This window comes from Rhinolophus ferrumequinum, chromosome 13, assembly GCF_004115265.2.
Source record: "Rhinolophus ferrumequinum isolate MPI-CBG mRhiFer1 chromosome 13, mRhiFer1_v1.p, whole genome shotgun sequence".
Lineage (NCBI taxonomy): Eukaryota > Metazoa > Chordata > Mammalia > Chiroptera > Rhinolophidae > Rhinolophus > Rhinolophus ferrumequinum.
In genome coordinates this window covers 50,853,881-50,880,971 of record NC_046296.1, presented here as the reverse complement: position 1 = coordinate 50,880,971, position 27,091 = coordinate 50,853,881, and the positions used below count along the sequence as shown (strand labels likewise).

General features: G+C 37.4%; 1 protein-coding gene across 7 annotated transcripts in view; it reads left to right on the top strand.

The window, feature by feature from the left end:
* Window positions 1–27,091, top strand: part of LCLAT1 (lysocardiolipin acyltransferase 1) — a 162,732-nt gene that overhangs the window by 8,467 nt on the left and 127,174 nt on the right. Inside the window, exon 1 of one of the 7 annotated variants that reach the window (XM_033124464.1) lies at window positions 11,874–11,893. The exons of 5 other annotated variants lie outside the window; for them this stretch is intronic. The gene's annotated coding sequence lies outside the window, so the exon portion shown is untranslated. Of the gene's footprint in view, window positions 1–11,873; window positions 11,894–25,233; window positions 25,342–27,091 lie in introns of those variants that run through there. One more of the 7 variants, XM_033124461.1, reaches the window with a different exon arrangement.

Here is a 27,091-nt window from a genome sequence, read left to right as displayed (position 1 = left end):
GACTATATGTTCTCCATTTCTATAATTCTGTTATTGCAAGAATGTTATATATATGGAATCATACAGTGTGTTACCTAAAGGGATTGTCTTTTTTCATTTATCACAATTCCCTGGAAATTCATCCAAGTTATTGCATGTATCAATAGTTTGTTCTTTTTCTTGCTTAGTATTGTATTTGCTAATATGTTAAGGATTCATGGATTGGTCTGTGGTGCCGTGGAGGCCATGTGGGAAAGAGTAAGGAAGCAGGGTAGTATCAGCAGACTAGAGAGGAGCTGAAACTTCCCCCCCTGGCCGGCCAGCAGCCATGAAACTATTGACCAATCCATGAATTCTTAACATATTAGCAAGTAGAATTCAGCAATAGACAAAAAGTTGAATTTAATCCAGGGATGCAAGTTTAGTTCAACATTCAGGAATCAATCAATGTAATCCACAAATACTAACAAATTGAAAAAATATTCATATGATATGAATCTATACAGAAAAACCATCTGGTAAATTTCAATACCTGTTCCTAAGAAAAATTCTCGGGGAAAAAATAGAAATAAAGGGGAACTACCTCAGTTAGATAGGGAGTATCTATCAAAAACCTAGAGTGAACATTATTATCCTTAATGATAAAAGACAAAATGCATACGGCATAATGCATTCCTATTATCGGGAACAAGAAAAGGATGTCCAGTCTCCCCATTCTTATTCTTAGTGTAGTACTGGAAGTTCTAGCTGATGCAAGAAGGCAGAGTAGATTATTACAGTGGGTGCCAAGGAAGGGCAAAGGAAGGGAGAGGGAAGAGGATGAGATATCACTGCTAATGGATGCAGAATTTGTTTTTAAGGCAATAAAAACGGTCTTGTTACCGCTGGGAGGTGGTGAAAGTCCTTCATCTCTGCTAGGCCTTAATCTCATCCCATCCCCATGGGGATGAGAAGAGGTGCCTGTTTACTGTCCTGGGAGTAGAAGTGCAGGCTGCCCAGGGGGTCTCCGTAGACACTGTGTGGCAGGGGAGGTGGGTCTTAACTACCACCTGAGAGGGAAGAAAGTTCTGCCTTTGATATTACCCCTGCAGGTAGGGAGTTGGGGAGTCATTTTGAGACCCAACATCACAGCCTGGTGAGATGGAAAGATTAGGCTCCCTGCTTGGACTTGGCTGTCCTGGGTTGGGGTGGACCACAGTTTGTTTTCTGTGGCTTTTTGCTGGAGTTCAGTGGTTATTGTATAAATATTTTCTGTTTTGCTACGCTGCTCTTTTCGTGGCCCTTTGAAAGCCCAAGGCCTTTCTTCTTCTTTTTTTTTTTTTTTCTGTCTGTCCCCTTCAGCCTTTCTGGATTACTGGCTTCTTCAGCTCCCTGTCCATGTGGTATATGATGCAGAAGGAAAACCCAGGGAATTCACCACTGTGTTGTTCCATGGGTCCCCAGGTCCCTAGCTGGTTTGCCTCCTCTCTACCTCTTCTTTTGTTTGTTTTATATATAATGTTCAGGAATTTTAGTTGCACTTAGCTGGAGCAGTAGGGAAAAGCACATATACTCGGTTTACTGGAGGTGTAAATTGGACTGCAACTAGTTTTGTTGATTGACCTTAAATAAAAAGTTAGCCAGATATTTCTCCAGCAAAATGGGTTTATTTGAGAACAACAAAGAAGTGCAATCCGGAACGTGTAACCCTGGCGGGCCACTTGCAAGTCTGCTAAGATAAAGGAGAGGAAACTCTTTTATAGAGGAGAAGAGGAAGTTGGGAGGGCTGTTACAAAGAATTCTTCCTGTTGTGCTTTACTGTTGTCATAGGGTTTGAGAGCTCCCTGTCCTGGCGCCCCTACTTCATTTTATTTATTTTTACTTATTTTCTTTTAAGAAGGGTGGCAGTTCACAGTGACCCATGTGGGGATCGAACCGGCAACCTTGGTGTTATCAACACCACGTTCTAACCGGCTGAGCTAACCGGCAACCCCCCTACTTCATTTTTAAATGAGGTTGCTGTTCACTAATTTTTCACACTTTCTTATGGAAGAAAATTAATTTGGGGTGAGTTACTTAGAAGTGACAGTTTAACTATGTCTTTATTTCTCTAGAGAGTAATTCTGTGGGTCATTTTGTTCAGTAAAACCAAACCCTTATTAGTTTTACATCTCTTAAGAAGCTTGACCATCCAATGAATTAATTTATTTCTACATTTATGTATAAATTCATAGTAAGCCTAAATTTGTGGCTTAGTATGTGGTAGAGAAAAATTTATCTTAGTGAAAGAGTAGTTTTGTAGCGGGGACTAACTGAAGTTTTCTAGTGGTTGTCAGAGATCTTGAAGCTGTGGATTTTTTTCTAAATGAGGAAATAGGCATTGTGTATAGTTGTTAAGAACAATGTAAGGAGACTTTGTGAAAGTCTTAGAAATGTACCGGAAATGTCTTCATCCAGTAATTTAGGTGATGTCTAGAGCACTTTTCCTGGAGATCTAATCTATAGGGTCTGCAGCTTTTATTGTTCTTTATTTTACAATTTTGTAAGTTGTGAATAAATGACAGCAATGCAAATAATTCTTGTCCTTAGACATGCAGATGAATTTTGTTGGTTGGAGGTACAATTGATTTCCTGTTTTGTGGAAGAAGCCAGTTTTGGATCAGTTAAGCAAATCCATTTCACCATTTCCAGTTGCCTCAGTGTTTGTGCTCTTTGGATTTGCTTTTGAACCAGTTGGAACCATCTTATTTGTTCCATAATAATTAATGAGTTAAGTAAAATCATAGGTAGGTGTTCATTTTATATTTGCATGGGAGACACAATGGCATCTTTTTGTTTGTTTAAATTATCTTAATAGCTTGAACTCGGAATTTAGCCTGATGGGCTTGAAACCCAATGTGGCAATTAACGGTCATTATGACTTGGAGCAGGGAATTTTATTTTTTAACCTAAGTCTGTTTACCCACTGAAAAAAGAGGTCACAGTGCTGTTTTTCTGCTGTGGTTGTGATGATTAAAAGAGATGTTGGAAGTAACATTTCTCACAGTACCTCATACATCTTAAGAACTCTTTTTTTTTTATTATTAGAAGACTGTGGGCAACTAATTTTACCCTCCCGAGACTTAATTTCCTAATCTCTCTAAAAAAAAAAAGGGGCTTTTTATTTGGTTGTTATGTCGTAAAGTTTCCCTGGCAAAAACTGGAAGGAATGGAATGAGATAAACTGACTGTTGTTGCTTTTGGAAGGAAGGACCAGATATATTTTTATATTTTATATTTTTAACATGCAAGTGACCTTACTGCTCCGAGGAAGGGAAATGTAGGGTTTGATCTGGTGAGCAGTTAGTTAGAACAGCAGCCTGCTACCGTGTTTCCCCGAAAATAAGACAGGGCCTTATATTAATTTGTGCTCCAAAAGACGCATTAGGGCTCACGTTCAGGGGATGTCCTCCTGAAAAATCACGCTAGGGCTTATTTTCCAGTTAGGTCTTATTTTCGGGGAAACACGGTAATTCAATTCAGTAAACATTGATTGAGAAGACCCTGCTCTGCCTGCCTTTGTACTCGGAAGAAGCATTGGGGTTGGAAATATGGCTTAACAGGGTAACAGAATTATCATTTTGCCTTACAACATTTGGAGGGTGGATCCTAATAGATGGAAGGCTTTTGAGCTCAGCACCTTGGTAGATGGGGGCATGCGCACTGGGGAGGAGGGACTGGAAAGGGCTGAGTTTGGCGGAACCTAGGGATAAGCATTTGGAGTGTCAAGGGCAGTTTTTGGTTGAGTAGGGACGTGGGGTGATTGAAGGAGAGAAAGGAGCAGGAAAGATGGCGCAAGGATATCTGCTGTTTATATTGACCATTCTCTCTGCTCCTCATTATTTACAAATGTTTTACTTAAGAATTTTTTTTGGGGGGGAAGGGTTAGGGGTGAGGGTGGATGGAAGCAGGATAGAATTGGTGTATTGCTTGAGTTAGAAGAGAGGATCCTCAGAGGCTGAGAATTGAAGCTCCTCAGAAGGTAGCAGTGATCTGGGGCAGACCCTGGCCTTCTGTGGGTTATGTAATTGGAGCCAGTCGGGGAATGGTTCAAGCCAAGGGCGGCCTCAGTGCCTGTTGCGTAGAATAATGAAAATCAGCCTCAACAGAAAATGTCTACCAGGTGAGCAGGGAGTTTACACGTAGGTAGACAACTATAGTTGTAACTGGTTTTACATTCATTTTGGTGTAACAAAATTAGGTACTACTATAAACAAAGGCAGCAGTTTGCCTCATACGTGTTTTAAAGTTTGATACAAAACAAAATGGTCTCTGTAATTTGTCTTTAGAACCAGAGTCCAGGAAGTAGGGAGAGTGTCATGCCTGCTTTCTTTCAATAGGAAGGTCTTTGAGTTCCTGTAGTGTGGCGAGGGGACTGCCCTGTATTCCTTCTGGAGCCAGAGCCAGCCTCCATTTTGCCTGCGCAGTCCACATTCTGGTTAGTGGTATTGCTGTTAGGGAAAAGCTGAGGTGCCAAGGACCCGGCCAGTTTTCACATTGCTGCCTCCCTCTCCCCCTGGAGTGATGGCGGGGAGGGGTGGTGGTGGAATGGGAATGGGGATGATGGAATGATGGATGGATGGATGCGGCACACACTGGGCTCTCACTGCACTCTTCTGTCATTCCCGTCCTTAGCTCTGTGATCGTCACCATCCTCCTGGCTTCCTGAGTTAATAAGCCTGTTAATGAATCCAGTCAGTACCTGAATGTCTCAGTTCCATGGCTCGTTACAGCCTTTTAACGCGTCAGTCATCTGACTAGCCCAGTATGTTGTCCCCAAACTCTGCTTTCCCTCTCGTCTCCCATTTGTCACCTTCACTTGCCGAAAGACAGCTGGGGCTTTTCTGGGAAGCTAGCAACAAAAGGATGAGATGACGTGTGCATTGTGGGGACAAGAAATTGTGAGGCTTCTGAACCATGGACAATTAACAAGGCAGTTCCTAGTTATTGAATGTACTTTCTAAAAGCTTTGAGTGAGTCTCTGTAGAGGTTTCTGTGCTTGAAGTGTTTATCCTGTTTCATGAATCTGAACAGGAAGCTTTGTGAATTGATCGTACACAGTTGTTCTGTTTATGTTGTGTTGTTGAAATGTTCTATGGTTGTTAGGTAAACTTTTCTTTGAAAAATAAACATTTCTGTTAGGGAGATGCATTATAAGTTTCCTGTTGATAGAAAATAAAATGGTACATTTCTGTGAAAAAAACAAAACCTGGCATTTCTGTTTGGCATTTGGTCATGTGATTCTTCCTGAATCTTTATGTTAAAAATGAAGTATCATTTTGTTTAGAATCCAAAATATTAAATGGAGTATGTTCTAGAGTTCAGCCCTTAGACTTACATTTGATGTTGTATGCAATAATGAATTTTTATTCCACTCAGATAGATACTTATGTGACACCATTGGCTGGTATCCTCCTTTGAGTAGTGAGGGCTTTTTTGGGGGGGCGGGGCATCTTATCTATGTGGATGACCCTGACAACTGATTTTCGCCATGTCCTTTCCCACCTCTAGGCTCATTTCTCCATCCTATCTGGCCAGTGTCCATTTGAAATTCCTGGCTGTTGCTTTCAGTCTCAACTGGATTAATACTAAATTCATTCTCAATCCCATCTTCATTTTCTGCCTGGATATGTGTTTCTTTGTTTAGTCATCTAGGCTTGAACCTTCATACTCAGTTTGACACCCCTCTCCCCTTTGCCTATTTCTTCTTTTGTGATGCTTTTGATGTTTTTTCTCTTCATTTTTATGCTTGCATTATTTTGATTGCATACTATTAGATTGGTGCAAAAGTAATTGCAGTTTAAAAGGTTAAAAACAATTACAAAAACCACAATTACTTTTGCACCAACCTAATACTTGGTTTCTAGAATAACCACTTCCATTTATTGTGTATGTATATAATAAAAATATATCTGGTCATTGACCCTGGCTCCAGACACAGAGCTTTGGAAGCCCTTGGAACTTCCTGCGTGGTAGGAGAATCTTTTGTTACTCGTAATGAGCCCTTTAAACCATTCTTGAGTTTCTGCTACTGAAGTAACTCAGGGTGGGGCCAGCTAGCCACACCAGAAAGACTTAGCTCTCCATTAGAGGGTTGGAATCTTACTACTCCCTTATCTCTCAGGTGACAAGAGGGACTGGAGATTGAGTTCCATCAAATGACCAGTGATTTAATTAATCATGCCTATGAAATGAATGAAACTCCTTGTATAAATTCCGGGCGCTGGAGTTTCTGGGTTGGTGAATACATTGATGTGCTGGGAGCATGACGTCTGAATTTCTCGGAGAGGGCGTGGAAGCTCTGAATCCCCTATCCTCTCTCCCTGGTACTTGTTCTGCACATGTCTTCCACTTGGCTGGTTTTGAGTTATATCTTTTATAATAAAACTGTAATCATTTAAGTATACTGTTTTCAATGAGTTCTGTGAGTCATTCTAGCAAATTATTGCACATGAAGGAGGGTTGTGAGAACCCTTGAATTTGTAGCCAGTTGGACAGAAGTTCTGATAGCTTGGGGACATCTGAAGCAAGGGCAGTCTTGTTGGGCATCTTGCCCTTTAACTTGTGGGAAGTGATGCTAACTCCAGGTAGTGACTGTCAGAATTGAACTGTAGGACACCCCGTTGGTGTGAGAGAACTGGTGTCAGGATGCACTGTGCTCAGTACCCTTTGTCAGGCATTGTGATATTTGATGTAATAACTCACTACAGCTAGGTAGGTTCTGGTTTTATCATCCTTGTTTTATAAATAAAGAAGAGGAAGCTTTTAGGAAGACGTATAATTTACCCGGAGTCACAGAGCTAGAGCGTTGGAGAGCCCAGTTATTATTTAACCCTTTATGCTGAGTCGTTGGCCTTCTTTGCCCTAGATGTTACCCACCCCCACCCCTATCTTCTAATCTGGCAGCTGTGGACCAAGGACTGCTTTTTCTAAAATACACTTTTATCATATCACTTTTGGGCTCAAGAACTTTCAATTCTCCATTACTGCAGGATAAAATCCACATTCCTTAGGTAGCCTTTCAAGACTCACCATAGCCCATCAGGCCCAAACTAATTATCTGTCCCAATCTTGATATAGAAGAAAACAAACTCCTATTGTGTTTCTTGGATGGGCCACTCAATGTGTATCTCCAGTGAGCTGCATTGGCGATGGAAGATATATCTTCCAGTTCCTTATAAATTATAATTGGGAAGACAGAATATATTAAAAGAATGTCAGTATAAAAATAGCACATTCTGACCTAGTGAGCTGTACAGAAATTGAAATGCTTCTGGAGTTCTAAAGAGGGACAGCTTCGTGGAGCTGGTATATTTTGAGCTAGGTCTTAAAGAGATAGTAGGATGTCTATAATTGTCATGGCTGGGGAGAGGACCCTTCGAGGCCGGAAGCCTATGAGTAAAAGAAATGGAGGAGGTTGTTGGGCATACATTGAAAGGTGGTGTTGATGGCAATGAATTCCTCAGTTTATCTGGAGGGAACCTTTCTGAAGGCAGGGACTACTCCCTGTCTCAAAACATGGCTTCAAAAGCTGCAGCATATTGTTTTAACTGACAGAACTTGTGCTAAATCTTTGTTTTTTGAAGCTAGAGTTGTTTGAAATGAGCCAAAAGCTTTTCAGGGCCAACCGAGGTGATACATCTGGGTGATCATGTTGGTTAATGCCAATTTTACTTAAAAATGAGGTGTTACCCTTTTATGTGTCACTGAGCCGACCAAAGGGTGTTCTAAATTATAGAAGTTAAAAATTTTTGCCAGTTTATGGGAAGTTGTCTCAAAATTGAGAACAGAAGAAAATTTTACATGGTAATAATTTTTGTGCTTAGTGCTTACGTAGTCAATATATAGAAAGCATTTATAGAGAAGGGGAAAAAAGGAGACAGGGTCTTCCAACCTCTTTGAACTGTTGCAGTTGACAGTTACATCTGCTTTTAAGGCTTCACTTTTTATTATTGGCTTTTGAAAAAACAAAGTTTGCCCAGATTGAGCCTTTCAAAATTAAAAAACTTCTTCATATGTTAATTCCTTTTTTGATTTGAAAGAAATGTTTATATTATAAATACCAGTTTCTTTTTCTGAAGTCTACACAGGAGGAAGGTCATGGACCAATGGCTGCATCGAAAGTTACTCAGAAAGATGGAAACCTATTTTCTTATAAAAATGCAAGTGGCCCTAGAGTTAGAATGCACATTGTTCTTGCATTTTGTGTTCTTTATAGGGATTTTAATGACAGGTTTTATGCAAGATATTTTTTGCAGAGAGGCAGGATACTATATCCTTTCATACTCATTTCTGATATTTTTAGTGTTCCTAAATATTTTTGGGAAACAACCCAAGAACCCTATTAGAATAATTTTGCTTCTTTAAGCCTTGCCAGCTTCCCTCCCAGCACTCCCCAATCTTGTAATAGAATCTTTTGTACCATATTTAGCTAATGCATTAAATGAAACTTTTAAGTCAGAGAGATGAGGAGGAAAAGAGATTAGCTGTGGATTACTGTGTTGCCTAAAACTATTTTTGCATTAAACAAATTATAATTATGCCTTTCTCAGCATTCTCTCTGGTGTTCAAAAAATAGTGAAATGATTTGCTGTCTCTGAATATAGTTGATATGTCCATGGCCTCACCAGTCAGTGCAGAGCAGGTGTTTCTTCTTGGAAAATAATTTGCCTGGACTGGATAGTTCTGATTGTTAATTCATAATATATGTATCATATACACACATACACACACGTATGTTTATACAATTCATTTTATTTATACATAATACATGCATATATATAAAATACATATACATCTATCTATCTATCTACATATGTGACAGTTCTGAGCAAGGGCAGGGTGTGTGAGTGTGTGTGTGTATTAGGAGTCGCCATAGAAGCAGAACCAGTAGGATATATATATATATTTCTTTAAATATATTTATATATATTTCTTTTTTAAAAAAATAAATTCTATTGGGGAACAGTGTGTTATTTCAGGACCTATCAGCTCCAAGTCAGGTCGTTGTTTTCAATCTAGTTGTGGAGGGCGCAGCTCACTGGCCCGTGTAGGAATTGAACCGGTGACCTTGGTGTTGTGAGCACTGCGCTCTAACCAACTGAGCCAATGGGCCGCCCCTATCTTTCTATTTTTAATATATACATATATGTGTATGTATTTAATATATGCTTAATATATGTTTGTATATATTTAATATATACATATATATGTATATATGTTGTATATGTGTATATGAGTGTATATATATATATATATGTATACACACACACACACACACACACACACAGGCAGAGGGAGAGAGAGAGGGAGAGCATGAGAGGGAAAGATAGTGATTTATTATGAAAAATTGCCTCATGTGATTAGAAGTTTGAGAAGTCCCATGTCTGCAAGATTGAGATTCAGGAAAGCCAGTGGTGTAATTCAGTCTGAGTTCCAAGGGCTGAGGACCAGGGGACCCCATAGTGTAAATACCAGTTCAAGAGCCAGAGAAGATAAGATGTTTCACCCAGCTCCGTGAGGTAGGAGAAAAGGGGTAAATTCTTCTTCTGCCTTTTGTTTGGTTCAGACCCTCCAGAGACTTGATGGTGCCAACCACATTGGAAAGGGCAGTTTTTTGAGTCCACCAATCAAGGGCTAATCTCCTCCTGAAATACCTTCACAGATATATCCAGGATTAACGTGTAGTCTGGGTACTCCCTGGCTACTCGAATTGACATATAAAATTAGACATCACAATGTGCCTCTTAGAAAAGGAATTGAAATCTATGATCCTTTTTATTTCAGTTTAGTAGTTTAGTTTAATTTAGTTTATGTCTTTGGGATAAAGAGCAGGTAGATGGAGAAGAACCTGGTGGGCTTAGAAGCCACCCCGTTTTCCCAATTTGGGTCACTTGCATCTGGAACATCTTTCTTGACTTTGTTATCAATCTGTTTCTAATCCCTTTGCTTCCTTTATAATTCTCTACTTACGTTCTTGATAATTTATGAAACTAAACAAAGACTTTTGTGTTGATTTCTTCTGAAGTGACATAAAAATATACCTAATTTTATGGATGGGTAGATGAACGTGGATGTATTCAAAGTGATGGCAAACTTTGAGAACCTTTTATAGAGCAAACTACCAAATTCATTTCTTTTTTTTTGTCTTCTGACATGAATTCCGCTTTTGGATTGACCATTGTTCTCAGTTGTTTTAACCTTTTAAAGGGGACCATGAAGTGGATAGTGGAGATAAGTGAGCAACAGCTCGTTCTTGCCATTTCTTGCTTTATCTAGTGCTCATTGCTTCGGTCATGGCACGGAAATTCAGAAGGGATTAATTTTACAAAAGCCAAAGGTCTGTTTTTTGATTTACATGAAGAGATGGACCCTTCCAGTCCAATTCATAGTCAGAGTTTGGAGTATTTTTGTTGTTGTTGATAATCTAAGTACTGAACAACATCTAAGTACTGAACAATGTCTTACCGGTAGTAAAAGTTGACTAGTATGTTTGTGTGTAAGTGATAATGACATAGATATAAAAATTAACAGGCTTTAAGGATTTTATTTAATTCATAGTCAGTGGGGGAATCAGGCAAATGGTATAACTGGTTCAAAGGAAAGGTAAAAAAATAAAACCCCACAAATTTATATGAATTAAAAGAATGTTGAAATGGATAGCAAATGGAGACAAAGTGGTTTGTGGGAGAGAGAGGGAAATCAATTAAGTTCTCTATCTGACAGAATAGAACCTGCATATCTGTCAGTTACCTACAACTTACAGAGTTGTACAGTTTCACATAGAGTTGGAATGTGGTGCGGTTGAAGGATGTGCTGTAAACAGTGCCCAGTTTTCCATGTTTTTTCCTCTACACGTTACTATGAATTACAACAAGTGGGAGTTAGAAGATCTTTGGGTACAGTTCTTCTGGACCCTCTTGGAGCCTGATGAACCTTTACAGTTGTATCATTACTTTGTTAATGAATGTGGACATTTTAAAATAATTTTGTTTTAGATCATTTAAATAATTAGTTACACACAGATAACTCTTTGGCACTGAGTCTTCTTACGGAAAGCTGGTGCTGACTTGGAGTCAGGCTGCAAGGAGCAATAATAAGCAGTTTACCTTTATAAATATGTAATCACTAAAGTCGCATACAATTACTGTGATACCTTATTGTGGGGTTGGAAAGAACCCAGGATTGATGATAATCTGAATCACTTACCTTTTACTTACCATGTATTTTTCATAATACATGGATGTATTATGATTTTATAACCTAACTTCCTTTTAATTCGTTTCGAACATTTCAATGTATGTTTAAAGAGAATAATTTTTAAATTAACATGCATGTTTTATACCACTGGATGCAATATTCTCTATTATCCAGAATAAATGTTGAATGATTGTTTCCTTTTCATGATAATTTCTGATAGATAATTTCTCCTAATATTGTGATGCCCTCTAGTGAATTCAGCCTTTCAGATAAGAAGTTTATGAGAGTCAGTAATCAGTACAATGCAATGTTCAAAAGGAACATTCTGGTAATTAGAACTGTTCCTGTATGCCTTGTTGAGATGCCAAGTTTCTGTCCCTGGAAATGTTTAAGCAAAGATTTGATAATCTCTTATGAAGTCTTATTGTTGAATTAAGTGTAATTGTTCCAGATAACTTCTAAAATCTCTTTCAGCTTCAAGGTTCTAGATACAGATGAGCCATCAGTCATCAGTCTGAGGGATGTGAAGATTTCAAAGAAAGTGTTAAGTCATAGGTGTGACTTCGAGTGCTTTTTGTATGCATCAGTTTGGAGAAAACAACAGTAGCTAACTAACCTTTACAGAACATTTATTCTGTTTTGGAGCTGCTCAGAACAGTTTACCTTTGTGTCATTTAATCTTCACAGCAATCAAGCGGTAGGTACCATCTTTAGTTCTATCTCTCTAGTCCAGAAATTGAGACCTAGAGGGGTTAAATAATTTGCCCAAAGTTATACAGTAAGTGGTGGAACCAGGACCAGTTTATATCAAGTAATAGTGGGTAAATTAAGGTAATTTTTAATTGTTTACAGATTGGCAGCTCTCTGATGGGGTATTTAATTGTATCAAGCTAATTACTTTTGGATACATTATTTTTACATAACTGCACTTAAGTGTGTGGTTTCTTGTGAGCTTACATCACAGACGGAATAGTTTAATAATTTTTACCTAAAATTTTTTCATCCATTAAAAATTTTTGGCCCATAAAGTATTTACTTTAAAGACTTATTTGACAGAATGATACAGTCTTACCTTCTTAGTTTACTTTCTGTAAAACATTCATTTTTTAAAGTTTAGAGTATCTTCTGCACATTTCTGTGTTTAAGAATTCTTTGAAGGCATTTGTGACTTTTAGGTTTCTTTCAGCTTTCAGAGTGATTTACCATCGTCATTGGATTTTAAGTCTAGTATAGTTCTTGTCCTCTGCTTTTCATCACCAATTAGATTAAGTAGAAATTGATTTCTCCATTTGTTGGTGAGTTAATTTCATTAGCTTGGGAGATGGCTTTTGAATCCCCTGGGTTCTCCTTATTTGTGATGTACTCAGGTGTTAGTTGTACAGAGACAATATAGTACATCTTCAGTCTAATTATTGGAAAGATAAGGCTGACCATAAGAATAAAGGAATGTTATGATATATAAGGTAGATTTTTTTTTTTTCATTTCTGGAAACTTGTCTGGTGTTTACTTATGAAACCATTTCTTTGCTCCAAAGCATTTGTATATAGTTCCTAACTTGTATATAGAAAGTTACATATTAATGGTGACCTTAATAGTTTGACTACTCCTTAGGCTCCATCTCTCTCTTATTTCAGTCCTTTGTGTTCCTAAAGACTTGATATTATCAACATGCCCGTTTCTTTATCTTTCCTTTTAGGTTCTAAGTGAGAAATGAGAGAGAATGTGAAAAGAAACAAAACAGGAAACATTTCTAATGGAAGGAGAGACACTCAGAAGTGCTCAGCCTAGGATTTCAAAGTCTAGATGGATTAAGCAAGACTCTAGAGAAGAATATTTCAATCAAAGTAGGAGCTTAGAAAAATCCCAGGTGACTCCATGTGCCTTTCGGTGAAAACAGATAACTACTTTTTAGACTTTCTTGAGATTTTTGTGGACTGCCCCCCCGCATTTGTTTTTTCTATTTCTTTGTCCTCTCAAAGGTTTTTCTTGCAGAGAAAATATCAAAGGGTTATTTAAGGGATAGGAATTATGGGAAAAGTTGTGGTCTGAATTCTGTGGCTCAGGATCTGGGAACATAAAGTGAAGAGTGCTGGGGAAGGATAAAAAAATAGGCACAAACGGGTCACAGAGGTATTTGGAAGAAAAGACAGAGATTGGAATGTGTCTCCCACAGTTTATGAGAGTTAATACAAGAGATTGGGGTGTTCAGATACAGTTTTATAAATCATTATTCCAAGTTAGGTGTGTATTCATAGTGGTTAAAGACTGTTGTTATTAGTGGTGTTATTTTCAGGTACATTTGAGTGAAGTTGGCTTTTGTAGGCTACCCTGAAAACCTGATCACTATGTGTCATATCATTGCTGTGAGAAAATGCTTCTGAATTCCAAACAGCTGACTGAAGGGCACAGTTTCAGAACACTACCTGCTCGTGATTTGGGACTGTTGTCGCTGTCCATGTTTTGATAGAATTTCCAGCTTGGGACATTTCTAATCTGGGAACCAAATTTGTATTTGACTAAATTAAATAAACCTCTGTGGAACAGTGATGTGTATGAAAGGAAATTATTTCTACTCCAAACATTGTAATTTCATTGAATGCCATAAGTTAGAGGCGGGTAACATTAATTTTAAAAGTTTTAATGAAGTAACTTTGGTAACCAGAAACTACAGTAATAATTTAGCGTAATGTTTGTTACTGAAGACTTGATTTTGTGTTATGCAAGCATTAAAAAAATTCTTTAAGATTTAGATGAACTTTTGACTGCTGATATGACACATAGTAAAGGGAAAATCAGACCTTCCGGGATCTAGTTGGGTTGTCCAGTTGCTGTGTCTTTGATTAAGTCATTTCTCCCTTCTGGACCTTAGCTTCTTCAACTACAAAATAGGAATGTTCATAACACATTATTTACATAGGTAAAACCTAGAATATTCAAATATCTAACAGAATGATAAATTTTGGTATATTTATATAATGAAATACCATACAGTGATGAAAAAGGATGAACCATCGCCACACTTATTACTATGGATGAATCTCGCAAACATAATTTTGGATTAAACCAGAAGCAGAAGAGTATATACTTGTTGATTCCATTTAGATAAAGTTAAAAAACAGGTAAGATGTAATTATGGTCCTAGGAGTCAGATCAGTGGTTACCACGGGGGGTAGTTAATGATTGGGAGGGAGCATGAATGAAAGAGGCTTCTGGTTGCAAATAATATTCTATTTTGATCTGAGTATACTCACTTTGTAAAAATTCATCAAGCTACATACACTTAGGATTTGTATATTTTATTGTATGCTTCAGCTGGAAAAAGGCTGAAAGTATGCACCAAAACAAAACACAAAATGGAAAAAAGTAAAAGAAACAAAGACTGACTGGATTGGGAGCCAGGAGAATTAGGTCTAAACCTCAGCTATACCCCTGACAAACTGTTTTGTTTTAGGCAATTCATTGACCTCTCTGAGCTTTAATGATTGTATCTATAAAATGGAAATAATACCTGCTTTCTGTATTTCAGTTGAGGCAAACATTTGAAAACACATTGGCAACTAGAAAATGCTCTATGAATGTAAAACTACTTTTGAATTCCTGAAAAAATATAAAATGGTAGTAGCAATTTATTTGACTTTCTTCCTTTTTTATGTTAAGCCATTCAACAAGTATTATAGTAATTGAGCTCTTTCCAACTGTGCTGGGTCTTATGCTGAGGATATTATAATGAAGAATATCAACATGGTCCTCACAACCATAGACCTCTAGAACTAACAACATGCTTGAGGGAGTGGCAAGCTGAAAACAAGAAAACAGACGAATGAATACAATAATTGCAAGTTGTAATGAGGGCCATAAAGGAAGCAGTCAGGATTGAGGCAGACAGAACTACTAGGGCAACTTGCTTTAATCAGTGGTCAGCCACAGTGAAAGCTGACAGCTAAAAGGAAGAAAGGAAGGCAGTAGTTAAGCAAAAAGTCTGAGAAGACCATTCTAGGCAGCCTGGACAATTTGCACAAAGCCCCCAGGCAGGAAGTGGCCTGTTGGAGAACCTGGCGGAAGAGAGTGGTTGGCACGTAGGTGGAGGGAAGAGTGGGAGATGATACACTTGGAAAGATAGGTAGGAGCTAATTCATGTAAGACACGTAGATTTGGGTGGGGATTTGGGTTTTACTTTAGACTCAATGGAAAGCCAATAAAGGTCTTAAATGGAAATGATATAATCAGTTCACGTTTTAGGATTTCTTTTTTTTGGCCACAGTATGGAGAAAGGACTGGTGGTGGGTGGGTGGGGGTGCGGTTGGCCAAGAGTGACAGAGAGGAGGTCCAGGCAGAAGAAGAAGATGACTTGGATTAGCTGATGGGTATTGGAGTTGATGGAAAATGGATGTAGGACATATTTTGGAGATAAAGTTGACAGGTCTCTTGCTGTTTTTATTGAATTTTTGGAGTGAGGGAAAGAAAAGCATGAAAGATGCTTCCTAGGTTTCTTGGTAGAGAATCTGGGTAGCTGCAGATACCTTTTACAGAGAGGGGAAAAAAAACAAGGTCTGCGTGGGGGTAGAGAAGGGGAGGAATAATCCTGGGGTTTTTTCTAGATATGTTCGGTTTGATAGAACTATTTATTAGACACTCAGGTATCAGGTAATCAGCTGAATCTGTGAGTCTGGCGCTCAGAGGAGAGGATTGTGTTAGAGATACATTTTGGAAGGGTCAGCATAAGGGTAACACAGAGGAAGGAGGGAGGAGGGAAAGATTGAAAGAAGACAACCAATGTCTGAGTGGTAGGAAGCCCCAGTAGTTAGAAGTTGAGTCGTGGAGGAGGAGCCAACCAAAGAGATCATGAGAGAGGGATCAGTGAGGTCGGAAGAAAATCTGGAGAGTGGTGTCACAAGAGCCAGGAGAGGCTAGCATTTCAAGGAAAACGTGGCCATTCATAGGGGATGCTGCCAACAGAGGAAGTAAAATGAGCCGGAATGTAGTTGATTGAAGAGGGAATGGGAAATGAGAGACTTCATGGGTCCTTACACATTTCTCTGTTGGATAGAAATGGAACCTGACATATGCGAGGAGCCTTAAAAGCCCATTCAGTTAGCTTGGGGGTTTGCATTGTCCATAAATGGCTGCAGGGAAGTTAGCATTGGCCTATTTTAGAGTAAAATCCAATGTTCAGTCTGTTAACTTCTAGAGCTAATATTATATTCAGTTGAAACTTGGAGTATTTACCTTTTCAGGAAAGTAATTATAAGCCTTGAAAATCATGCAAGGACTATTTCATTTTGAAACACTTAAAAATTCATTTTGTGTTTTTGTAATTACAGTGTTTCAGAGAGACATCTAAACAGGGATTGATTACGTTTGGCAGTTATGTACATGTTCTTGTTCTAAACTAAGCATTGTTTCTGTGGTTTAGATTTTTCCTTTATAAATAGAATTTTAATCAGTGTAGGTTCAATTTTCCCCCAAGCATGTTATAATTAGCACTGGCTACAACTTAATCCTAAAATGTGTATAATAAATTTAATTATATTTTGTAAACACTCCTGCCATTAAATGAAAGCAAATAGGAATTATCTGAATATTTAAAAAAATTCTCTAGTTGATGTTTTTCCATAGCAGTGTGGAAAGCAAGTATGGCTACTTCAGGAGACGTTACATTGTTCGCTCGGTCCTGTCACTGGGAATGTTGTTACTTATATTTTGGAGTCATATGGTCTTATACACCATGACAGCTCACTTACATAGTTTTTTGAGTATACTGTGTATTAGTGCCGTTACCGGGAAAGAAAGTATAACTGTGGGATCTACTTTCCAAATGTGATTGGTCTGCCAATTCAGGCCCACTGCACTGACCAACACAGACCTTTTAAAAATTCTAAGGACAAGCAGTTTGGATTATAGGGAATTGTTTAGGAGAGTTGTTAAAAAGCACCTTCTCTGGAGAAAGATACATCTGGGGTCTCAGTTTTTTAATTTCCTAGATTGTCAAAAACGAGGAAAGGCTGAAAACCTGTTAGAGCCCAGAGGAGCCTAGCGGACATGATGACTAAATGGAAGGTGGTGTCCTGGAATAAAAGAAGGACATTACAGGAACACTGAGGAAATTTAAATGAAGTAGAGACTTTAGTTAGTAAAAATGTATTAATACCGATTCATGAATCGGGACAGATGTACCACACTAATGTAAGATGTTAGTAATGGGAAACTGGGTACGGGGCGTGTGGGAAGTCTGTCCTACCACCGCCATTTGTCTGGAAATTAAAACCGGTCTGGAACAAAATGCTTATTCTAAGGAGAAAAAGAACATGTGGATGAGGAGATATTTTCATAGCCATTGTTGGTAAGTACAGTCTGTCAGACTTTGTGCCTCTGGTTAAGTTATGTAACCGTTGTGGATGTCCGTTGCCTTATTTTTCGCACCGGGATAAAACAGTGCCTAACTCATAGGGTCTTTGTGAGGATGGAGTGAGGTCCTGGAAGTACCCTGCACTGTCTGGAATTGTAAATGCTCGATAAAGGACGTGCAGCAGTAATGACGACAGTGATTTACAATTCTCTAAATGTCTGCATAAGAATGAAAGCACATTCATGCATTTTGATTGAGTTGTAAGAAGTTTGGCTTTGCCAAGCTAGATTTAGTTAGGGCCTGACTACTTTGAACATGAACTACAGTGTTGTCCATCCTGAGTTGATTTTTCTGCAGCTTGTGCCTGCCTGCTCTGTATAGCAGTTGGAATTGGCATTCTTAAATGTGTGTGTTTTAAAATCGAATTGCATAGTCTTACAGAATTTTTGAGATTCCTAACTGTTAATGTGAATTTAAAACTAAAACTCATAATGGATTTTAAAGGCAATTCTACTTTCCTCTTAAACTATGAAGCGTAGGCATTGTAGTTTCTGGGAAAGAATATTGAACTAGGAATTAGGAGACCTGACTTTTTATCCTTAGTTTGGCTCTAAATAGGTGATTTGGATCAATTTCTTTCACCTCCTAGAAATTTAGTTTTCACATTGGTAAAATGAGAGAGTTAGATTGAATGATAGATACTTAATTATAAAGTTGATTTACATGGACTTCCAACAAGAAATGTGTTCAGAGCAGTCTCTTTGGGAGGCTTTACCTTTCCCGGGTTGCCTCACAAGAAAATTGTCATTGCTTTATGTTTACATCTCGTTTTTGACCAAGTTCTGTTACTCTGCTTGATGAGTCATCATATTCTCTATAGCAGGGCCCGTGTGACTCCTTAATTGCTTCAAAAATTCAAGTCCACCTTCCATGTTTGAAGCTTCGTTACCATTTATTGAGGATAATTAGTAGAATGTACTAAAGGTGTTGTTAGGGATTTTCCAAAAAGGAATCTTACAAATATTGTAGGCACGACAGCGTTGTTGGAGTAAATATTGTAGCCTCCCAAGGCAGTCTTTTTGAAGCATACAGGTCTCACTTGGAAATAATGACTTCTGGTGTTTTTTTAAAGTTGATTTACTTTATGGGACTTACCACTGTACTCAGGGACCCTAGATTTGCGACTCTCATTATAAATTTTTAGTGTTTTCTCAGTGTCATATAACTCATAGCTTTGTCATTTACCAATATTATTTTATTGTAATTTTAAGATGATAGCTTGAGAAGAGTGTTGAGAGCAAGAGCTATGTTGTCAGAACGAAAGCCCTAATGCGGATCTAGTTTCTGTTTCTTTGTCCAGGGTTCAGAGGAAAGCTAAAGCTTGTCCAAACATTTAATACATCTTAGCCATCAAATTTTAGTTGACTAAAACTGGTATGATCACAGTGTATAAGTATGTACATGTTTGCCTAAGTCTGTAACATGTTGAGTATTGACTGTAACTTATGACTATTTAGTAACATGTGTGCAAAACATTGTTTTAAAAAGTGATTTTTAAAAAAATAATTAAATTGGATTATTCATCAAATACTATTTCATTTTTCAAATGTGTGGTAAATTGAATTTCAGTGAACAGAAATTCTATTTGTGCAAGTTACTTTTCACATCTTTTGCCATGGCAATAGTATGTTATCCATTAAATTTTTAAAAAGCAGTAACTCTCAGTTAAGCAGAAAGTTCTTTGGAAACTGACTAATTATCCAAACATTAACAGACTGTTATATGGTAGAAGTAGTTTTCCATAATAATTTCATAATAATACGTGTAAGTCATAACAGACTGCTATATGGTAGAAGTAGTTTTTCATAACTCAAATAATAATTTAATAATAATAATAATAATAATAATAATAATAATTAGTCTTACCTTTCACCAAGGAATACTTGAATATTTTCCATGGAAAGCATTATGATAAGAGAGACTGTTTGCTACTATTGGAAATTATCAGCAGATATGTGTTCATTGTATGATTGCTTTCATTTGATTTGCTTACCCCTTAGCTGAATAATTCTAAGCTGATTGTAAAGATGCATGACTAAGATTTACAGGGGTATCTGGAACTTATTGAAGCATACACGAGGTTTCCAATAACTGGAATTTGCACCATTTTAATTTCTCTGACGGCTTTATTTTTCCTTTCCATTTTTAAGGAGGCATGCTGTACCATGTCATCTTTTCAACCCTTGCTATTAGGGTTATATAGGAGAAAAGGTAGAAAAAGTGATTTTTATAAAGCTCTGGTTTTGCTAGAGGCTAGGGATTAGCTTTCTGGCTTTAATAAGCACGTATTTCCATTGGTCACAGTAGTTCTTAACTGTTTACTTAATTACTGTTTAAAGTTAACATTCTTTTAATCCAAATAAAATTCTTATTTCATAGTTGAATGATGACATTTGAATTTCTCAGTAAAAAGAGCATTTTGCTTTCTTTATTGCTAAATGGTAACTAACATTTTAGTAAATAATTAGTAAGAATAATATACCATTTTTAGATTAAGAGTAGTTATTCAGAAAAGGAAATTTTGGGTTAATGCAGTAGCAGATTATTGTTTAATTTGCTAATTTACTGTTTTCTTAAAGTCCCCTTTTGAGTTTAATACTTGTCGTACATGGTATATGTTTATACAGAGTTCGAAATTGGGTCCAGAAGAGTCAACCTTTTTTTTTTTTCTTTCAATCTTTGGGGCACGTATTCTGAGCGTAGTTTATATTTGTAAGACTATCTGCCCACTCTCAGGTAACTCCTGTTTTTTACATTTAAACCCTTATGACAATTTAGGACTAATCAGTCGGTTCTACCTTCCAAAGCAATACAGATTTGTTAGAAAATGTTAAAGTATTAAAAAATATACAACCTAGAAAGTGGAAGTAAATCACCATTCCTTACAGGACAAAGACTGAATTTGTTATAGTCAGGAAAGGGCATTTTCTTAAAACTGTTGATAGCCTTAAAGTCTATGTTAAAAAACATTTTTTAATGTGAAAATTAAAGCCCGAAATATTAACTTTATATTATCACATTATATGTAAGTCATAGAAAATTGAATTATATGTATATAATAATAAAATTAGCATTCTTAACAGGTTATCAATGTGTACTTATTTTTTCTTACTTCATTGTTGACTGGTGGAAACTTTGACATATATTGGGATTGGTCTTCAGTTTACTTAGGGGCACCATTGACCAAACTAGCCTTATCTTCTCTCACTACTCTGCAGAATATAGCCAGACATACTATTGCTTAGTTTTGACTTACTTGTTTTCATTCATGTCATTGTTCCCTTGTTCCTGGATACATTCCACCCATGCTTCATGGTTCATTTCAGATCCTCTTTGTGGTGAAGACTACTAGCTCTCACCAAAATTTGTTCGTTGTCCTGAACCTAGGGGTAGCTCTTATTTCCCATGTGACTGAGTATTAGCCAGTGGAATGTGAGCAGGTTATGGGTCTCTGTGTTGTTTCCTATTCTGCTGACTGGCTGGGCACCATAATGTGGAAGTTGGGGAAAGCAGACCCACAGTGGAAGGAACCTGGATCCCTGAATAACTGTGGAAGAGAGTTGACCACCAACCTGAACCTTCCTCCCTACTCTGCTATTACTACATATACAAGAAATAAACTATTGTGTTAAGTTTGACTCTATTTGTTACCTTAATTTTACATACTATAATAACACTACTTACTCTAGGAGGCAGTTTCTGACTATTCCAGTTCACTTAGATTATCACTTTTTTTCTCCCAAAATTCTATGGTACTTATTAGGTATAGGTATTTGCTATTCACATTTTTTTAAAAAATTAAAAACAAAAGCAGGAAAGAAAGGCATCATGCATTTAATTTGTGTATGTCTTGTTCACAAAAACTGTACAGGCTTTTGGAAGAAAGTGACTTTGTTTGATATGTCTTTTGTGTTCTCTATGGTACACAGTTTAGGCACTCAGTAAAGACCAGAAGGAATGAAACATTGGGAACAAATGTTTAAAATAAGGCATAGATATTGGTGTATGCAGTGGTGCTAAATTTGGTTAACTTCATTTATTTTTTGTTTTCTCTGGTTAGACTTTCATTCTAAAGTGGAAACATGTTACAGAAAACCCATCATTTATTAAATTAGGACAAAGATCTTAATGATATTTGTAGTAATGAAGCCACTTCCTTTTCTCACCTCTCCCTCCCTTTTCCCCTTCTATAAACATTAAACTTTTACAAGGTGTTACGTTTTAGGTCCTGGGGGTACAACAGTAAATAAAACAAAAATTGTTGCCCTCTGGAATTTACAGACAATAAACACGTAAAACATTTGGAATGCTAAGTGTGTTCAGTATCTGGAAAAAATAAAGTGGGGGGTTGAGGGTGGGGGTGCCAGGTGATAAAATGATGCTTGAAGTTAGTGTTACAGTTTTAAATTGGGTGGTCGGGAAGGCGTCTTGAGAAAGTGACCTTTGGGCTAAGACCTGAACCAGATGATTAGAAACTATGTGGGTTACTGGAAAAAGAGCTATTAAATATAGGAGACCACAAGTGTTCTTCTAGGTGAGGTGAGTGTGATGAAAATGTTCTAAAATTAATTGTGGTCGTCGTTGTACTACTCTGCGAATATACTAAAAACCACTGAAATGTACACTTAAATTTGTAAAGCTTATGGTATGTGAATTCTATCTCAGTAAAGCCATTACAAAGAAAACCATCATAACTTTAAAAGTCCTCAGCATCGAACTAGGGAGACCGTTCCTTCCCTGTTGCTCTCCTTAGAGAGTTTTGGTTGTGTGCTAGTAGTTACTACAGCAAATCACGTGAATTATGTTCCAGTTAGACCTAGATACTGTGAAGCACAATAATCACTATGAATCTTGGTAAATTTGTATCAGAGTACTTTGGCTGTAAGTTTTAAAAAATTCCAACACTAAAATCTGGTGATGTATATGCAATCTTCATAGCTTGTTGCTAAAGTAATAGTATGATCCATTTATAACTTGGGGAAAAGTAATGTCTTCATGCTTAGTAATGACTGATTTGGGACTGAGACCACTGGCTTTGCAGCCATGTCGCTCACCAACATGGCAGGTGCCCGAGAGTGTTGCTCTTAGAATCACGCTTGCTTTTTGTTTCCTTTTAATGGCTTCTAGTCAAAACAGCTAGATTGTTTTATGTCTTAGGCTGTCTCCCTGGCTCCTGCTTTTTCAGGTTCTGGCCCTTAGATATCATCTTTCATGTTTTTTTCTCTGGAAATAATCTTTAGCTCTCAATAAGTGTTTTTTGTGTACCACAAGTCCCCGTAGATCCTACCCACCTAAGCAGCGTGGACTTAGATTCTTCTTCCTAGATACTTAGAATTTTAGAGCTAAAAAGCGTCCTAGAGTTCAGTTTTATAAGTAGTCACTGCAAAGTTGTATTAGATTCTCAACAGAGTTATGTAACCAGTCAGTGCAAAGCCTGTATTTGATTCTCAACATCCTGAATTGTGTCCTCAGTGTCTTTTTTCCAATGCCATTACTGTATTTCCATAAGGAATTAAATAATCATCAGAGGAAGCTTCCCACTGACCCTAAGGAGATTCTTTAGACTCTTTTACAGTGTTTAAAATTATTGACTCTAAATTTGTTTTATTAAATCATCAAATCATTTTGTCTCAATCTGTAATTACGCTGCCACAGAACCAGTTTTCCCTTGCACTGGTAAGTTATCAAATGACCTCATGGTAGTTTGGAGTTGAGAACACTTTGTAGTTAGTTCTAGGCCTAGCTCTGCAACTCACTCACTCTGTGACTTTGGCAAGTATCTTAGTCCGATTAAAGACAAATTTTGTATTTGAGAGGTAGATTTGATAAGCTGGATTTTTTTCCCCTTCAAGTGAAATGGATTTTATGCAAAGATTATAACTCATATGGTGTGAGTAAAATAAAAGCAAATGTAATGTGTCTTCTTTGGGGGAGAAAAGGGGAGGGATTTCCACTCCATCAAGAAGTAGAGCTGATTCAAGCTTCTTAACACATAGGAAGAGATGCAGTGGGGGAAGGAACCGGTTCTGTGTCATCTAGTCAAGGATGAAAGGGTAATTCTGCCCCCAGGTCTTTTCAGGGGTTGAAGAGTGCCCTGTGGCCTGAGCCTGGCCTGAAGAGAGCCCAGCTGCTTGTGTACAAGGAACCCACCATTACTCTTAAAACATTGCAAAAAGCTGGTCACACTCTTACCTTCCAGATGAGGCATTTGTATTTAATTTCATACACATGCATCTTAATCTATCCACAACAGTTTGCTTTTAACAACAATAATAACAACCAATATTTACTAAGTATGTACTATGCACCAATTGCTGCTCCAAGCACTTTACGTGTATTATTAACTCACCTGATTCTCAACCCCTTGACCCACATTGCTGTTACCCTTGTTTTTCTAGTTGAGGTGGTAACAGGCTGGAAGTTTCATTTATTAAGTGGCAGAGCTGGGATTCAAACCCAAATAACCTGGCCACAGGCTTTGGCTAATTTAGAGGCGAATCTGATGTTGAAGAGGGTAAGTTTCATTGTAGGAGGCCTAGAATTAAAAAAGGAGATTTTCCTGGGAGCGCCTGCTGATAACACCCAGTTACTTTACTTTTTAGGGTTTCTTCGTCTGTAAAGTAAGCATTTCAAGAAAGTAGGCCGTTGAAGTGCTGCTTCCTGTTGGATGAGTCTGAGATTTTGAATTCACAAATTTTAATGCCTAAATTGTTACTTTTCAACAAATTTATTTTAATACAGCATGAACATTTTACTGTTCATCTTACCTTGTGGTCACCAGTACGCACTATACACTCCTGTGTGCAGAAGTCTATTAATCTGCACTGTCCAAGGTGGTGTCCACTAAATGCATGTGGCATTCGGCACTCGCAGAGTGGCCAGTGCGAACTGAGATGCAGTGTAAGTTTAAAGTACATGCAGATTTCATAACTACAATATGAACAAATGAATGTAAAGTAGTTTGTCAATAATTTACGAGGTCAGACAATTAAGTTCATGAACTTGTTGCAACGATGTTGCTAACCGTTTTTTGATATCAGAGGGATTATTCATTACAAATTTGTACCAACTGGACAGTAACCAAGTTTACTATTTGGAAGTGCTGAAAAGGATGCATGAAAAAGTTAGGCGACCTGAACTTTTCACCAACAATTCGTTGCTCTTACATCACGACAATGCACCAGCTCTCACAGCACTGTCTGTGAGGGAGTTTTTAGCCTGTAAACAAATAACTGTATTGGAGCACCCTCCCTACTCACCTGCTCTGACCCCCAATGACTTCTTTCTTTACCTGAAGATAAAGGAAATATTGAAAGGAAGACATTTTGATGACATTCAGGACATCAAGGGTAATACGACGACAGCTCTGATGGCCATTCCAGAAAGAGTTCCAAAATTGCTTTGAAGGGTGGACTAGACAGACACTGGCAGTGCATAGCTTCCCAAGGGGAGTACTTCGAAGGTGAGCGTAGTGATATTCTGCAATGAGGTATGGAGCGTTTTTTCTAGGATGAGTTTGCGAATTTAATTGTCTGATCTCGTACTTTAGATTGATTGCATATTGAAATGATTCTGTTTTACATCTATTGGGTTAAACCTATTAAAATTAATTCTATCTGTTTTTCTTTAGTTTTTTAAATGTGGCTAACCAGAAGACTTCAAATTACATGTGTGGCTTACATTATATTTTTATTGAATAAGTATTGTTGTTGAGAGTCCTAAATGAGAGAAAGAAGAGGTAGGTATGTATATAGCCAAATGATAACCAATAAACTCTTTACAATTTAAATGAGTGGTATCAAAAAGAAATATGTGATTTGGCATTGGATTTTTTTTCTTTTTTTTTTTTTTATGAGAAGCTGTCTTTTAGGCATTAGCTGCAGGAAAGATAATACATGTTCTAAAAGTTTTTGTTCTGAAGGGGAAATATAATACTGTGTGTAGGTTGACCATACGTTTAGATATTTATATCCCATATATATATAATATAAATGTACGTAAGTACCATCCTAAATTAGTTTGTAACCTAAAATTAAGAAAAAAAAATTTTCTGGCTACAACCTAGGTGTGATCGGCTGTGGAGAATACTAGAATAGATGTCGTAGATCTCTGTCCTGTAGAAATCACACACACGTGAAATAATGAAGTAAGTATCAGTTCAGTACAATAACACTGTGTACATCATGAATGGACAAATATGCCTTATGGGGGTTCTGAGGAAAGGAGGAAATGTTTTGAGCCAGTAGTTTGGGAAGGGTTACTGGAGGAGGAGAGAATTGAGCTGGTCTTGTAGGATGCGGTGACTTTCCTTAAGTGGAGTGAAGAGGGTATAGAGCAAAAGCTTAGACATGAAGAGGTACACGTTGAGCGTAGGGAAAAATTCAGCCATGGCTAGAGTGGAGTGTTAGGAAGCTAAATAGTTGGGAAATTTTTCGAAAATTAATCTAAGTCAGATTGTAGAAGACCCGGAATTCCAGGTGTAGGAATTTGGATTCCTTAAGGAGTTGAGAGTTGAGGGGAGAAAAAGAAAGCTGTGGGTTTATGATAGTTTATCCTTGAGTTACTGCTTATGTGGTGGATATCACTAATAAGTTATGTTCTTGACTTACTTAACATGCTAGCTATTTTTAGTTGTTGGTAACAAGAAATACTAGAGAGTTTGTCTTTTTTGTTTTGTTTTTGGTTATTAGTCAAATCCAGTACATAAAATTGGCTTGTTATAATAGCATCATCTCGGACTTCCTGGTTGGAAGAATTTTATATCACATAGCAAATACTTGACAGTTGTCTTTTTAGAGATGACAAATCAGTATTTTGCACTGGGTGTTAATTTCATTTATAAATTTAACACATACTGTGCATTTATACTCTTATTTATAGGGCACACTAAAACGTGCTCTTACTTTAAAGCTCTGGCTTATCGTGGCCCCACTATCTCATTAGCCCAGGAACTGTGGGCTACATTGTTTAACCTGCTGAATCCCTTGTTTTTCCTTTGTAAATTAGGAAAGATATCTCCTGCCCAAGGGTGGAGAATGTCCAGTGAGATAAGAGCTTCAGAAGAATGTAGTAATGTTTGGTACATTATGGAGGGAGATACTCAGTAATTTCTTCTTCCTCCTTACTGATTTTGCAATGGTTGTCAGTAGAGTATTCTCATTACTTAGTTTAAATATAGTTTCATGTAGCAGAACTCATAAAGAAATTTGGAAGGCACTTACTTTTGTAAAGTCTTTATTTGTTACAGTAACTGGATTTTTTTAAATGATGCCATTCAAGAGAACTTACTGATGTTTTAAGAAAGATAAGCATGCAGTTGTTTCATTAAAATCTACGTAAAAAACTGAATTATCGACTAAAGTGTTTCTACGGAGTTATTTTATTCAATGAGCTAAAAACATACTCTGTGGCATTGAAAGGAAATGAAATCTGGGAGAAATATTCTGTACATACCATTTTCTGTATCATGCTGTTAAGGAAATGCAGTT